The 12,414-nt window shown below is 42.5% G+C and overlaps 1 protein-coding gene across 5 annotated transcripts in view; it reads right to left on the reverse strand.

Moving 5' to 3' along the window:
• Nucleotides 1-732, reverse strand: part of TBC1D5 (TBC1 domain family member 5) — a 529,649-nt gene extending 528,917 nt beyond the window's left edge. For 3 of the 5 annotated variants that reach the window (XM_020289588.2, XM_076005553.1, XM_020289677.2), the window contains exon 1: nt 405-732. The gene's annotated coding sequence lies outside the window, so the exon portion shown is untranslated. Of the gene's footprint in view, nt 1-3 lie in introns of all 5 variants that reach the window. The other 2 variants (XM_076005562.1, XM_076005576.1) reach the window with 2 other exon arrangements.
• Between the last annotated feature and the right edge of the window lie 11,682 nt (nt 733-12,414).

Consider the following 12,414-nt stretch of genomic DNA (forward strand, 5'->3'; position numbering starts at 1 on the left):
TACCAAGCAGGAAGTTGAGCCCTAAGCCAGGCGCCAGGCTCTACCCTCTCGCTGCAGCTGGCCTTCCAGCGTAGATCGCGACCTCTTGGGGAAGGGAGGGAAGGCAGGCAGGCAGCAGCCACCTCGCCCTGCCCGCCCCGGTGCTGAGGGAGCCACCCAACCCCCACGCCGGCTCTGGGAAGCGCTAAAACGGGTGGTGGCGGCGGCGGCGGCAGCCTTGGGCCTGCCTTCCCGGGAGGCGGCAGCGGCGGCGGCGGCGGCGCGAGGGGAGGCGGCACCGTCCTGAGAGGCTGAGGGGGACGCCGGGGCGGGAGCGACTGCATGTGGAGGCTGCACTGGAGGAAGGCGGAGGCGCTCGGGGTGGGGGCTCGGGCTTTTTTATGATTATCATCATTTTGTTTTACCTGTGGCGCGGAAGTGCTCCCCAGCTCCTACTCCCTGAATCCTCCTCCTCCTCCCCTCCTCTTTCTCTCTCTCTCCCTCAGTCTGCCAGGCGCTCGCGGAACCGGCCGGGCCCGGCCCGACCTGAAAGAGAACAGGGTGGGAGGGGGTGGCGGCGGTGACCAGCGGCCACGTGACCACGCTCGCGCCGTAACGGCGGCAGCCTCCTGCCGCGCGCCCTCCCCGCGCTCCACCTCTAATAACCCCGCAGCCCGCGCTCCCGGGAAGCTCGTGCGCAGGCGCCCGCTCGGGGCCTGGAGACTGCGCGGGCGCGCGACGCGCTCGCTCTCCGGTCCAGGTTTCTGGAGCCCGCGAGGCGCGAGACGCTAGTAGGTGGGGAGTGAGCCACGGACGGAGCTCTCCGCTGCCGAGCCGGCCGGCCTCCTGGCGCATGCGCGTGAGGGCTGTCTCCCTCTCCCTTTTGGCGCGCAGCTGGGAACCCACTACTGGGTCATAGTCGGAGCCCCACACCTACCACCACCTTCCTGGGGTGGGACTGAGAAAGAGAGAAATCAGGCTCTGGGACCCTCCCTGAGAGCCTGGCCCTCCTGCCCCAGGAATTTACTTTGCCTTGTTGCATGTAAATGGCCTTACATTCGACATTTTTCTGTAACTGAGTAGACTTCAGACCCAGTTCATCTGTCACTTTCTTTCGGAAACTTACCCAACTCCGCTTTGGGGGAGTCACAAGCGCTTTGTGCAGACCTGCTTTATAATCTAATCCATAGGTAAATAAAAGTTTGGTTTTGGTTTTGTTTTTTTGTTGTTGTTTTTTTTACAAATCCACAATACTAGAGTTGGCTTTATCTTTTGCTGTTCACCTTGGACACTGTCTTCCTGTCTTCAGCATTGTGGTATCTCCATAAAGGCCTGATAACTATCAGAACTCAGGCTACTTCAAATTCCTTGTCTTGTTGCCCTCAGTCTCTGCTTAATCGTGATTTAAGACTCCCTTTAACCCAAGCACGTGGAATGCTGGTGTTTGTTTCCTCAATATGAAAGCCTTTGAATGGTAATGCTAATTAGAGTGGTAAAGGCTTCACCTAGTAAAAAAGATTTATGGTCTTTTATTAGCCTATCTTCACAAAGAGCTCTAAAGGAAATTGATACTGTTGAGTCCAGAAAAAGGAAACCAAGTCAAACATCCCAAAGTTAGTTAGCTTCAGAGGGAGGTTCCTGTGTGGGAGACCTTTGTTCATGGACAAACACTCCACACAGGGATCCCCTTGTTTTCTGTTACCCCTTCCCCGTTATAAAAGCTGAATGGGTTAAGTTAGTGCCTCTGGCCAGATTCAATCAGGGCAAATAAATGAAATGTAAAAATTCCCTATTTGGGAGTTCTGCATAGACCAGTAAACATTACTGTTAAACTGGTGAATGCTGAGAGGATGATCAAGAAACAGGACTAGCAAAAAAATCACTGAAAATAGTAGAATGGATGTATTAATATATTAAGAAACAATATTGGCTGACATCTGTAATCCCAGCACTTTGGGAGGCCAAGGTGAGAGGATCACTTGAGCCCAGGAATTCAAAGGAGACCCTGTGTCTAAAAAAAAAGAAACACTATTAACAAGGGCAATGAGAAAGTAGGAAAATCATAACCCTCAGGACATCATTCTCATGTTTGCAAAGTTAATGGATTCTTTTCTGCATTTACCACTGTGTCTCCCCATCGAGTGATCCCACCCCATAGTTTCAGCTACCACAGAGATTATACTAATGGAATTCCATACTATACATTCAGTCCAAAGCTCTGTGGTAGACTTATTTTGGTGGACCGCAATGAACCATGCCTCCCAGTATTCACGCCCTTGTATGATCCTCTTCCCCTTTAATCTGGGCTGGACTTGCTTTAAACCTGCTTTAAACAATAGAATATGGCAAAAATGGCTCCCTGCTTCTCCTAGGCCTAGGTCTTAAGAGACTTTGCAGTGACAGCTTTCAACTTTATTGGAGTCCATAAAACAGAGATGGTAAAGCAGTCCCACCACCTTTTGTGTTGCGAGGAATGGTTTACCACAAAGAACTCCCCTTCTCTACATTACTTAAATGAGACTCATTGTCCACTCTTTCTCACAAGACTGATGACCTGTGACAAGGCCAAGACCTTTCCCTTTTTGCCTGAACCTGTTGGCAAGTTCAGACACCCTTCAGCTTCCTGTTCTTTGTCTCCTGCATGATTAGCCAGGATTAGTACTGTCCCCTTAAAATTAGCTGGACACAGGAATAAGTATTTCCTGGCTGAGACCTCTTCTGATTACAAAAACAATCCCATTTGTCATCATCTCACCTCTATATAATTCCCTATAAAAGTATGTCTTCTACACCATTTTCTTTAAAAAAACAAAAAAAGAAAGAAAAAAAAGTCTAAGGCAGCCAGGCACAGTGGTGCATACCTGTAGTCCCAGTTATGTGGAAGGGGAGCATGAGGCAGGAGCATCCCTTGAGCCCAGGAGTTTGAGACCAGCCTGGGCAACATAGAAAGACCCTATCTCTAAAATAATAACTATCAGGCCCATGTGGTGGCTCACGCCTGTAATCCTAGCACTCTGGGAGGCCGAGGCAGAAGGATCGTTTGAGCTCAGGAGTTCAAGACCAGCCTGAGCAAGAGCAAGACCCTATCTCTGAAAAGAAAAGAAAAGAAAAGAAAAGAAAAGAAAAGAAAAGAAAAGAAAAGAAAAGAAAAGAAAAGAAAAGAAAAGAAAAGAAAAGAAAAAAGAAAAGAATGACTATAATAATAATAATAATATAAGGCAAAACCACCCTGCTAAGGTGCACTAGTCTTCCAATCTGGAGTGTACTCTACCTATTGCAATTGCCTGAATAAAATCTACTTCCTTACTTGTTCAGTTTTTATCTTTGATAGCAGCTTTCATTTTTGCCCTTTGGAGAAAGCATCACATAAGAAATCCAACTACCCAGAAACCACCACATAGTGAGAAGGCCAACCTAGCCACCTGGAGTGGCCAAATGGGGAAAAACTGAGGCCCCTGCTGCCCAACATCCCCAGCTGTGTTCCCAGTGAACAGTCAATGCCAACCTGCCATGCATGTGGGTGAGGCCATCTTGGAATTGGAATTCCCAGCCTTAGTCAAGCTACCCCAACTGACACCACTCACGTAGAGCAAAGATGAGCTGTTCTCCACCATGCCCAAATTGCAGAAATATGGGAAAATAAATAATATATTTGTGTTAAGCCACCAGTCCCCAACGTTTTTGGCACCAGTTTCATGGAAGATAAGTTTTCCACGGATGGGAGGGAGTGGGTACGTCAGAGCTCAGGTGGTGATACACGGCCAGATTCTCAACAGGTGTCGCCAGTACTGGGCTGTGGCCCTGGGGGTTGGGTACCACAGTGTTGAGCCACCAAGTTTTGTGATAGTTTATTAGGTATCAATAAATAACCAGAATAGACCTCTTTATCCAGCTGCCTGCTAGAGGTGTGTCCCAAATGGTCCCACGGGTACCTCAAACTCAATCTGCTTCAGTTGAGTCTTTCACACTCCTTCCAAACTTGACCTTTTTCCTGTGTCCTTTACCCCCACTGGTTGTGCATTCATCCCCCCAGTGCCCCAAGCAGAAAACCTGGAAGACTCCCTTGACTCCTTTATATCCTACAATATTCAGTCACCCAGTAACAGGCTTCCTGTTCAAGCCTCGGGAGATGTTTCTCACCTCAGATCCTCATCATCTGAGGATTAATCAGTTTCTTCCTCGTTACAGAGAAGGGTCACTCAGGCACCCAGATTACCTTAGAGGTTTATTGTCAGGCAAGAAGTAAGGAGATGTGGGAGAATAGCCCAGTCATCTCCTGTCGCCTGCTTCTGGTGAGGCCCAGTTGGCCTCATAGGGAGCCAGAGCAATGACCCCTTCCTTTAGGCCACAACAGTAGCGCTAGGGATCCAGGTTCTCTCTGATCTCTCATGTTCTTACTCCCCAGGAGACAACCTGAGGGGTCTATTGATCCTCGGTAGATATGAAGCGCCCTGACAAGGCAGAGAGTGGCCTACAGTCTAATCTAAGGAAAAGAAACAAATGTAATAAAGCTGATGATTAATAACCCTATAAAATATAAACATTGTATAAAAATTCACTTTTAGTTATGCTAACTTGTAATAGAATTCACATGTTTAAGGTAGAAAAATTAAATTTGAACATCAGCATTCTTAGAAAAGTAACAGTGTGACATTCGGTGCTACAGTAACTTACGTGCTAGTTTATTCTCTGCTTTGGCATCTATATGCATTCTCTGTCTTGAGGCATGACACAAAATGGAGCACAGAAAATGCAAATGTTCTCTAGGAAAGGTCAAAGCTGAGGGGACAGCCTTTCCCAAGGACTAGCTCTCTCCTAGGCCTCTGCCCATGAGGCTGGCCACTCTGGGACTACTCTGGCCAGGCCACCAACCATATCCCCTCTCATGGCTCTTTTCTCCTCCACTCCATTCAACTCACCCGGGTAAAAAGGCCATCATTAGATCCTGAAATTTCCATGGTGGCCGAGACAAACATAATAATAATATGTACATCCTGTAGTATGGCATTGTACAGCGGAAAGTGAAAGGGTTGTGGTAAGCATGGGCTGTTTGTGGGACTGGCATGAAGAATTATCTGACCCTTTGCTATCCTATGCATCATCCATGGAAATACCCCACTCAGATCTGCTGCAAGGAGCATAGTTGACTTTCAGCCTCAGCAGCTGCCCCACTGAATCCCAACACCAAGGGAGGCCACACTTCCCCTAACAATTGAGCACAGCAGGGGTATTAGTGAAGGCCAGTTCTCAAGAAATGCAAGATTCCTCTAATGAGAAGCTGTGCTCATGGATTCCATGGTGGCATGGCCAAAACTTTCTTAGAACTATGCCACACTCTAAGGCTCTTCTTAAACAGTCTTCTTTCCTTCCCCCTTTGCTTTCCCAGGTAACAGACCTGCACTGTAGTCTGAAGTCTACACACACACACACACACACACACACACACACACACACACACTGGCTCCTGCTTCCTTCCCTTTATCCTTCATTGGTGTTCACTCAATAAAGTTCTTGCATGTCCAATACTATCTGGAAGTTTGCTTCTCTAAGGACCGGAACTGAAATGCAGCCCCATTCTAGGACTTTCTTTCTAGTTCTCAGTCTACAGCTATAGGTCACAGTTATTAGTAATACCAAGAAATCTAAATTATTTAATTTTGGAGGGTTTCTGGTTTTGAAGAACTTTTTATCTCCCAGAGCCACCTATTAAAATGCAACTAAGACCAGGTAGAGATAAAAAGCTAAAGCCTTTCACTGTCAAGAAAATAAGAAAGATTGTTTAAGAGTTATTAAGAAAGATTGTTAAGAGTTATTTTGACTGTAAAGATGATTAAGATGATAAGAAATATTATGAGGGTAATACCAAAAATTACTAAAAGTTTTGTGAGATAACATGGCCATTTAGGTACCCAACTCTCCATTCTGTAACAGATGCTTTGGGGCTTTTTGTCTAGCTCATAATAAGAGCTGTCAGCCACCATCCCTCAATCATCTCTCCTTTCTCCCCATTCCCAAACCCTCATCAACAACTTAAGAACAATCAGCTTCTCTTTCTGATAGAATTGACAATTGGGAGTAAAAGGCAACAAGTCAGTCCTTGTATGTGGCTAGAACTGTAATAAATCACAGGTATGGGCCATTTTATCAGTCAAGGTCTAACCAGGAGCATAGAAACCACTTCAACTATCTACAGCAGAGAAAATCAGATATAGGGGATGAGTTACACCGGTGATAGAAGAACTAAGAGCCAAACAAGCAATGGGGAGATTGTTCAGAGATTACAACAGTGGGAGAGATCTGAACTACCTCTCAGCTGGCGAGACACAGGAAGAGGTCATGTGACTGGTGCCCCAGGGCTGGAATCATCCAGTGGAATCTATACTATGGGACATACAGAGTCTGAGTAATTTTATACAGAGAGAACTTCTTAGGGCAGCTTTCCTTAGGAGGTGGCTATATGCATAGCAGAGATTTGCAAGGTGCACCCACCATGCACACTCACAACCAACAACCATAAGGAGTAGGAAAGAGTCAGTTTCCTAAAGAAAGGTCATGGCTATTGGCAGAGGTGGGAGAGATGCTTGGCTGATAACACAATACATTTATATATTCTCTACATTCCTTCTGTTACCCAGCACATGTATACACCTTTCTTCTCATACATAATTTCGAAACTCTTTCACCTAATTGATCAGTGATATTAGGATTTGGCTTTAAATCATTTTAATTCTCATCCTAGTCATGGAAAACAAAAGTGACGTTATTCTTCAGAGAGTGTACCCAAAAAAATGCTAAAACCATAAATTGATTTATATGTAGTGTCTGCATACCAATGTGTGCTAGACTACTGGCTCCTCAGTTCCCAAATCGATTTTTCTCTTCTTCCATTGGATTGAGTTTTAGCTGAGCACATGGCCATCTGTCCGGAGACTACATTTCCCTTTCTCCCTTGTGGCTGGATGTGGCCATGTGACTTCATTTTCATCTATGGAGTGTGGGAGCAATGTGTACATTTTCCACATTAATTATTTGAAAGAAAATTGCTTGCCCTACCCTGCCTCTCTCTGTTCCTGCCACTTGGAACACAGCTATAGCAACGACCCAGCTTCCAATGTGTAGAGCGGGGCAGAACAACTGGATGGGAGGAAACTGGGTTTGCTTTGTGGAGAACTGCTTACCCAACCTAGACTGCCACACTGCACTTTTAAATTAGAGAGAAATAAATTTAACCTTATTTAAACCACTGAATTTTATCTCTCTTGTTTTAAAGCTGCATACTCTATATCCTACCTAATATTAATACAATATATAAAGTTTTATATTCTGCTAAGTTCATATAGGGAGAATCTCATGAAAGATCATCTAGATCAATTCTGAAATAATAAATAAATAAATTCATTTGCCCTTAAAGAAAATGATGTCAACAGTTATAGATACCTGAGGAATGTCAAATGCCTTGACATTGCAAGACTTATTTTTGCACCATTATAATTTTGATCATCACCAGGGCAACCATGCTGAAAGTTGTCCCTAAAAGATCGTGGAGCAATCAGAGACATTGGAAGAGAGTATCTACTAAGATGTTAAGTGGATAGACTCAGGAGTAATGCTGAAGTTCAAATCCTAGCTCCCCTTACTTGTTAATGATGAGATATGAAGCAGGTTATTTAAGTTACTTAACCTCTGTTGTTTCAGTTCCACCTGTGAGATGGGGATAATAAGAGTCCTTAACTTCTTAGGTTGTTGTGAGCATTAAATGAGATAATTCCTTATAAGACATTCAGCACACAGTAACCATTCAATTTAAAAATAGGCATTATTATTGTCTTGGAGTTTTGATCAGAAAAGCAGTTTGCAGGAAAAGCAAATTATTCTAGCTATAACAATAATAATTGAAATTCAATGCTTACACATACAATATAGCAAATTTTGGACTTGATTTTAGACTTCGAAAAGACAAAGGTATTTTTTCTGTATTGCCCAAACATCTCCTATGATATGCCCACTGATATGCCTACATGGCACAGCAGTAAATGTCTTAACTTTTGTTCTGAAAGCACCATATTTCAAAGCATTCTCCTATAAGAAGAAGGAACTTTTAGGAGGGAGATTATTAGTTGATTTTCAACAGTTTTGTGGAAGGACAATGGAGTCATGATCACAATTAAGTACGTAAAGTCATTTCCTGGAAGATTTTGTTCTCTGTGATAGCAATTATTTTCATTTGATTACTTATTCTTGGTCAAGTATGCACAGGTGGTTCCATAATAAACATACTTTACCAGTGATTTTTTAGTGTCTTTATGCCATATGAGACCCCTACATGTTTTCCAAGCATGGGCTTAAAATGTTGCACCAAAAAAAGTGTAAATAAGCAGCATGGCTAATATCATTTATTTAACATCCCTGTTAAAAAGTGTTTGTCCCGATGTGTTATCAGCAGCTACTTAAATGTCTGGCATTCCCTAGATTATGAGCTCCTCAAGGGCAAGCAGCATGTCTTATTCATCTCTGAATCCTCAGTGTTTTAAGACATGTCTTGTGTTTGGTAGGTAGTCAATAAATGTTTGAAATGAATAAAAGAAAATATATATCACATTATGGAAATCATCAACTTGCTATATAGTTGAACACTGGATTATTTATCTATGGTAGGGTAACGAATCACAAATTTAGCTGCTTAAAACAACAGGCACTTACAAACTCACAGTTTATGCAAGGGTCTACACAAGGCTTAACGAGGTTCTTTGCCTCAGGCTCTCTCCTTGAGCTTGCAGTCAAGTTGTTGGCTGAGGCTGCAGTCTATCTCCAGCCTTTCCTGGAGAAAAGATCTGCTTCCAGGCCAACGTGGTTGCTGGAAGAATTCAGTTCCTTACCAGTGGCAGCACTGCCGGTCTCATTTTCTTGCTGGCTGTCAGATGGAAGCTGCCCTCAGTTTCTTGCCATTTGGGCCTCACCACATAGCAGCTTGCTTCACCAAAACCAGCAAGAGAGAGAGAGAGAGAGTTTCCTCACAAGATAGACGTTACATCTTATGTAACATAATCATGGAAGTGACAACCCATTTACGATGACAATATACTATTTATTAGAAGCAAGTCACAGATCCCTTCCACACTTAAGGGGAGAGTATTACATGGGACATGTGTACCAAGAGACACAAATAATTGAATGCTGTCCTAGAGTCTGTCTGCCACAGATATGAGTACATAAAAATAAGATAGGAATATGTAGTCCACTCAAATGAAGAAACTTGGTTAAGGTCACATGCTAATTTATGACAATCCCCAAATGCTTGCTCAAATGTGTTAAGACTTCAAAACATGATATAAGGGGAAGAGAGTCTATCACCAGAATCTTTACAGTTTGAATGGGTGTCACAACCATCAACAGAAATAGTTGAACCCCAAAATCACTAGTCAGTTTTAGGAGGCTGAATGTCCATCTAGAAATCCTTTAAAAGGTGACCGAAATACGAACATTGAAGGTATGCAACATCTCTCTGCTAACCTGGAGAAATTATAGTAAAAATGTCTCAATTGGTCCTCAGCATGTTCCAGTTGATTCCATTCATTTGAATAGCCAGCCAAAAACACTAAGCTTGCACACAGGAAGACAAATGCCTGAGTGCCAACAGTGGGAGAGGTATTAATTAGCTATTGTTGCAACAATGCTGCATAACAAACAACCCCAATATCTCAATGGCTTACAAAAACAAACATTTATTTTTCTCATTTGGGGATTACACGTTGGCTGTGGTTCACGTGATCTCACTTGGGCTTGGCTTAACCAAACTGGGCTAGGCTGGACTCCAGGCTTTGGGTTGGATTCAGGTCTGTTCCACATGTATTCTTCATTCTCGCACCAGCAGCCACACAGAGCATGTTCATGTTCCGCTCATGGCAGATGACAGAAGTACAAAGGAGCAAGGAGAAACATTCTAGGACTCTTACGGTTTTGGCCTGAAACTGGCACACTGTCACTTCTGCCCACATCCTATGGGATGAAGCAAGTCAGATGGCTGAGCCCCATACCAATATTATGTGGAAATATGTTAATATTCTGCGTACTTTAGTGGGAGGCAATGCAAAGTCACATGACAGAGGACAGGGTGAATAATTCCAATATAGAGGGGGACTGAAGAATGTGGAATAATGAGGGAAGTCAAGCAAGCACAGGTAGCCAACTGTGCTGACTGGTCAAGCCAGTAAAGTTGCCTGTGACACTACAATGAGCTCCCTGACTGCTGCTTTGAAAGAACAAGACACTCAGCCTCAGCAACATAACGAGACCCCCATCTCTTAAAAAAAAAAAATTAGCCAGGTGTGATGACACACACCTGTAGTCCTAGGTATTCAGGAAGCTGAGGCAGGAGGATCACTTGAGCTCAGAAGTTTGAGGCTGCAGTGAGGTATGATCATGCCATTGTACTCCAGCTTGGGTGACAGAGAGAGACCCTGCATCTAACAGAGAGAGAGAGAGAGAAAGAATAAGCCACAACATCATTATGTAACTAACAACTCAGGTCATGCATTGGTACAACATTGTGCTACCTTGATATGCAATCCTCTATAAAATATAAAATCTACTTTATAGTAATATAATAAAGGTAAAGATTTTACAAGCACAAGGGCCTTAAATATTATGATTCCCATGGCAAGTATAACATAGCCTTTCATGCCCATATAGTGTAAAGACAGAAGAAGTCCAAATTATAAACAGTAATGGGAAATCATGCATATTCAGGAATGAGGGTAGTGAAAGAGTTATGAGTTCAGTTAGAAAAATTACTTTGGAAATTTTATCTTGTGAAGGAAACCTCAAGTAATATACAGCATAGTACAACTAAATGTTTAACAGGTGACTAGATAAAGTAATTTTCTTTCATTTAAAAAGTCTGCAATGTTGAAATTCAAATAAAAAGAAACACATTTACTTATTTTCTTAGATATAATAAGAATAATGCTGATATTTTATTCCTGTGTGTGTGTTTCAAATTTCAATAGTTTTCTTAAGTGAAGGTTCTTTGTTGGGATCTATTTTCTCATAAATGAATTGGCATCCTGAGCATGTCAAACTGAGTTTTTTTTTCCTGTTTGCTTTTTGACTTGTCAAACCCTCCAATGATAATGTTTTTAACTTAGTGTTTACCTGCACAGTTAAAATACATTAATATGGAATAATTCGGAGCTTGCCATTTAACTTGGCTATTTGAAGGATATTAGATATGATGCTATATTTAATTTATTAATTCCATTTTAAATTTAATTTATACATCAAAACACCAGAAGTTGAAACACTATTATATCAAAAATACTTAAAGAACATAATGCTATTCCTTCAAATATAATGCTATTCCTTCCAAATTCTGTAGTGTCATAATAAGTATCACATATGTAGCCAACTCCCCCTGATATCTAATTATCAATTCATTTATGTATGCCTTAAGACATGAACAGATGCATTTCTGAAAAACTGGAGTAGAGTTAAATTCCATATATCAGACTATTCTCTCATTTAACTTTCATATCTTATGGTAAAGTATTGAAGGTATAGTCCTAGGGCAAAAGCCTTTAAATAAGCATGCCTACAATCTGGGTTCACAAAGGGGCTGCCTAGAGATGTCTGATAGGCTACCTTATAATTTCTCGTTAAAATGTCACAAAGCTACAGAAAAGGATAAAAACTGGCATGTTATACTATGGACCTAACATGAGAGAAGACAAGTTGCTAAAGCCCAGGTGGAATTTCAACTAGCTCTTTTATTGATGATGATGGACTGAAAACATATTCTTAAACTGCTTTCCATGAGTTTCTCCCTCTGAAACAATCCCTGACATATGTCAACAGCCCAGGAAAAAATATAGCACACCCTCATTATCTGCATTTAACTCCAGTGTACACAGGTACTTTACTGACCATAAACAAACATCAACTGAGCCACTGAGAGCTACAGTTCTGTCATTCACCTTCCCTTTCCCCCATCCAACCTCATTAACATCAGTCTCTCCATGCGTTCAGAAACAATTCTCAGCATGCAACACAGCAGAAAGAGGAATAAGTGAACAGCGACACGTTAAATCTGGGGATTCTTAGTTGCCTAATGAAAAGTGCTATCAATGGGATAGAAAGAGAAAGAGAATGAGGAAGATGGCCACTGGGTGAATAGATTTTGCTCATATGCTACGCTCTTCAAAGAAGAATTGCAGACTACTTAGAGAAACCAATGTTGAGAGTAGGAGAAAAATGCAACATCAGAGCAGCAGATATATATGAATGTCTTAGAGCAACATTTCTCAATGGGAGCACTGTTGGCTTTCAAGAGTAAGTGGTTTCTTGTCTTGTGTGGGACAGTTGGTTTCGCTGTCCCTCAAGCACTTAATTCCAATAGTATCTCCTATGTTCCAGTTATTAATGTTGTGTAATGAACCACTC

This window comes from Microcebus murinus, chromosome 1 (assembly GCF_040939455.1).
Source record: "Microcebus murinus isolate Inina chromosome 1, M.murinus_Inina_mat1.0, whole genome shotgun sequence".
NCBI lineage: Eukaryota > Metazoa > Chordata > Mammalia > Primates > Cheirogaleidae > Microcebus > Microcebus murinus.